General features: G+C 46.2%; 1 pseudogene; it reads left to right on the top strand.

Annotated features, from left to right (window-relative positions):
* The first annotated feature begins 1,162 nt into the window (after positions 1 to 1,162).
* On the top strand, positions 1,163 to 1,322 carry LOC130292117 (U2 spliceosomal RNA; annotated as a pseudogene).
* Positions 1,323 to 3,760: the final 2,438 nt, after the last annotated feature.

Raw genomic sequence — 3,760 nt, 5'->3', positions numbered from 1 at the left:
CCACGGGGACAGCGATGGAGGGCCACATCCAGGGCAGCGGTGACAGGTACGGAGCGGCAGGGACACGCGAGTATTACCTCCTATACCAGTGGTCTTCAACCTGCGGACCTCCAGATGTTGCAAAACTACAACTCCCAGCATGCAACATCTGGAGGTCCGCAGGTTGAAGATCACTGTTGGGTTTAGAATCTTTTTTTTTCTAGATTTTGCACCTTTAAAATTGGGTGCGTCTTATATGCCGGTGCGTCCTATAAGGCGAAAAATACACTATAATTCATTTTGCACAATTGAGCTATATGACTAAACAAACTGGCACATGCTATTAGAAATGTACGGTATATGACCTTTATCACTGCCCTTACTACAAAGACAAGTGATGAAATTACTAATACACCTATACTACAGGCCTAGACAGACAACCTGGGCACAGAGATAGAACAGGATGAGCCTCTTCCAGCATCCCTGAAGTCTATAGGTCCCGTCACGATCGGTGACTTCCTCAGGGGTGTTGTGAAACAACACCCCTGAGGAAGTCACCGATCGTGACGGAACGCGTGGGGCTCTGGGGTCCTGTCCCTGTACACATTGTTATGGATCCTCTGTCTGTGGCTGCCGACATCTGGTGATATTATGTACTCTGTCTGCATTTTGTTCATTTTTTCTATTTAGTAGTTATATTGCATCTGCTTGTCATTTTTCAGAGTTGTTTAGCGTGTTAGCTATACATTGATTTGCTATTGTGTATCAGCAGCCACATTGGGTGTGTATATTACAGGGACAGGACATCGGCGAGGGGGGGGGGGGGGGGGGTTCATGGCCCCTCTCCCATGTTGGGTCATGCTTTGTTAAGCTTTTTAATTGGTTTTAGCCCTTTATGTGTATTTGTACTGCATTTGCTAAGCAATAAAGATTATTGATTACATTATATTTATGTGGTGTGCACTTTATTCCATTTGCTTTGGTGTTATGTTCCCCACCATTTATAAGATATGTGTCTGGAAAGCAAGAATATCATCAGGGCCACTGAAAATCTCCAAGGTAGCAGATAAGGGGTGTTACTACAAGGGGTGCAGTAGGGGCCCACCAGCCACGTATATATTTTATACTAGCTTCAGGGGTGTAACTGTAGAGGGTGTATAGGTAGCAGTCGCATCGGGGCCCTGGTGCTTCTCGGCCTTTTGGCTAAGATCAAGTGTAGTATCTGTTCTTATCAGTTTTCATGCTGGTGGGGATGGGTGCTGCATGGAGGATGCAGGTGTACCAGGGCTTTCCGGGGCTGGTTCTGAGGAATCAGCTCAACGGCTGCCCCGATGTGACCTGTTCCCTCTGGGTCTCGCCATGAGGCTGAGAGGGTCTAGAGCCAAGGTACTTTTGTGCCTCGGGGAGTGGTGACCCCGAGGTGCCGAAACTCACTGGGAGGATGGGCTCACTGAGTTGAAGCACGGGCCCCATAATCTCTTCACCTTGTGGCACTCACCTCTTGATTCCCGGCCTTCTGGCTAGGATCAGAGAAATTTTTATAGATCTGGCCAGATGTCCGGGCAGTATATCTGCGCACATTCACTTATTTATTTATTTTTGTGTCACTGTGTCACTTTTTGCGTGTTGTGTGTTCACAGGATTTGTCAGGATGTGGTAGCCCTTCTGGGTGTCCCTCCTGGCGGTCTAGGGGAGGTGTGTGTGGCCATTAGGTTCCGCACCTCCCTGCAAACACCCCGGGTACTCCTGCTTTGGCAGGGTACCTACCGTTATCGGCTCTGCGGGCAGATACCTTGGCTAACGCCAAGGGGGATGTCGGGAGTATTTGTGGTCCCCTAGTAGCTTTTGCGAAAAGGGACATCGAACCTGGAACCTCGCAGGTACCTTTTGGTCCGGAGGCAAAGGGTAAGGTTTGTTGGGGAAGGGCTTGCGATAGACCGCATCCTTTGTGCACTTTTTTTAGTGTAACACGTTTGCACTTTTTCTTGCACTTTGGGTGAATCGAGAGCACGTTCCTTGGCTTTAGATAAAAGAAAATCGGGGCCCTGGTGCCTAAGAGGCCCCAAAGGCACCTCTACCCCATAAGAAAACACAATAGACAAGGGGCCCTGTTATTTTGCATTGGAGCCCTGCAGCTACAAGTTACTCCCCTGACTAGCTGAGCACCCAGCGTTGCCTGGAGAACAATGATATAGATTATATATATATATATATATATATATATATATATATATAGTTCCAAAAATCCCACATATGATGATATTTCTTGTCATTGTTTACACTGATGATGTCACATTGTACTTACCTCTTATGGGCTTGTTGTACCATATATATATATATATATATATATATATATATAATTCACTTGCACTTGATTGTATGCTTGAAAAATACCTCATTGAGTAGGTTGAAACGTCTCCTCACATTTTGGGTGAATAAAATATTTTTCTACATTGGATCGCTGGAGTGCCGCCCTGTTATTTTTGGAACTACATTGCTTGCTTGGGACGTGTTAGCCTGGTCTTACATAGGACTGAGCACCCGCCTGGATCCTGGGATCTGAATCCCACACAGTGCCACTTCCATATTTCAACTATATATATATATTGTATATGAGTATAGTACTGTGAGCCCAGCACTGTGAACTGCATGCCACCCAACCTTCCCAGTCCGCTGAAGAGAATATTTGTCTGGTAAAGCAGCCATTCTAGAGCTCTTCTGGAGACTGGAAAATCTAGGTGGCATGCAGTACACAGTGCTGTACTCACAGTACTTTCCCAGTCTCCTGAAAATAATATCTTTCGGTACAAACTGAAAAAATTGGGTGGCACACATACAGCGTGCCACCCAGCTTTCCCAGTTTCCTGAAGCTCCCAGCAGTGATAGGCTGCTCCTCCTCCCTCCACTCCAGCGGTGCCATGCTCTCTCCCCCCCCCCCCCAACTCTTCTCGCGCCTGGAGGTTGGATGTTTAAAACTCCTGGGCAATCTCCGCAGCCTGAGATTGAAGGTCAGTTATCAAAATATACCAAGTTTAATCAAACTATCTCCAGCTGTTTGGAAATTGGGGCAACTACCCTTAATTTTGCATTGAGGTTAGGTCATGCCTCTGGTGGTAGAAGTATAGGGCGGCATTACAAGGCCCTGTGCCGTGCACCTATACCCATCGAGCTTATGGGTTGCAATTAGAATAAGCTCAATCGGCTGCAACTTACATATTCCATAAAATCCATTAAAAGAACAATTCATCTCTTACATGGGTTTAATTGGTATTCATAAGGCATGTAACCTCACAGAACACACAGCGCACAGGGCGCCGCGCCAGCAGCTGCTTCATGTAGTGACGTGTTCTTGTAAATGGGCAAAAAGCTGAGATATTTAACATTGCATTCTATTGGCCGTAAAACTACACGAGCCGTACAGTGGAAAAAACAGGAGCTCAATCATTCTTACTGTAATGTTCTCCAATAAAACCGCAGGGACCTGATGTGATCTCATCTAGAGATGAGCGAACTTACAGTAAATTCGATTCGTCGCGAACTTCTCGGCTCAGCAGTTGATGACTTTTCCTGCGTAAATTAGTTCAGCTTTCCGGTGCTCCGGTGGGCTGGAAAAGGTGGATACATTCCTAGGAAAGAGTCTCCTAGGACTGTATCCACCTTTTCCAGCCCATCAGAGCACCTGAAAGCTGAACTAATTTATGTAGGATAAGTCATCAACTGCCGAGCCGAGAAGTTTGTGACGAATCGAATTTACTGTAAATTCGCTCATCTCTAATCTTAT

Source organism: Hyla sarda, chromosome 9, assembly GCF_029499605.1.
Source record: "Hyla sarda isolate aHylSar1 chromosome 9, aHylSar1.hap1, whole genome shotgun sequence".
NCBI lineage: Eukaryota > Metazoa > Chordata > Amphibia > Anura > Hylidae > Hyla > Hyla sarda.
This window is presented reverse-complemented; position numbering and strand designations above follow the sequence as displayed.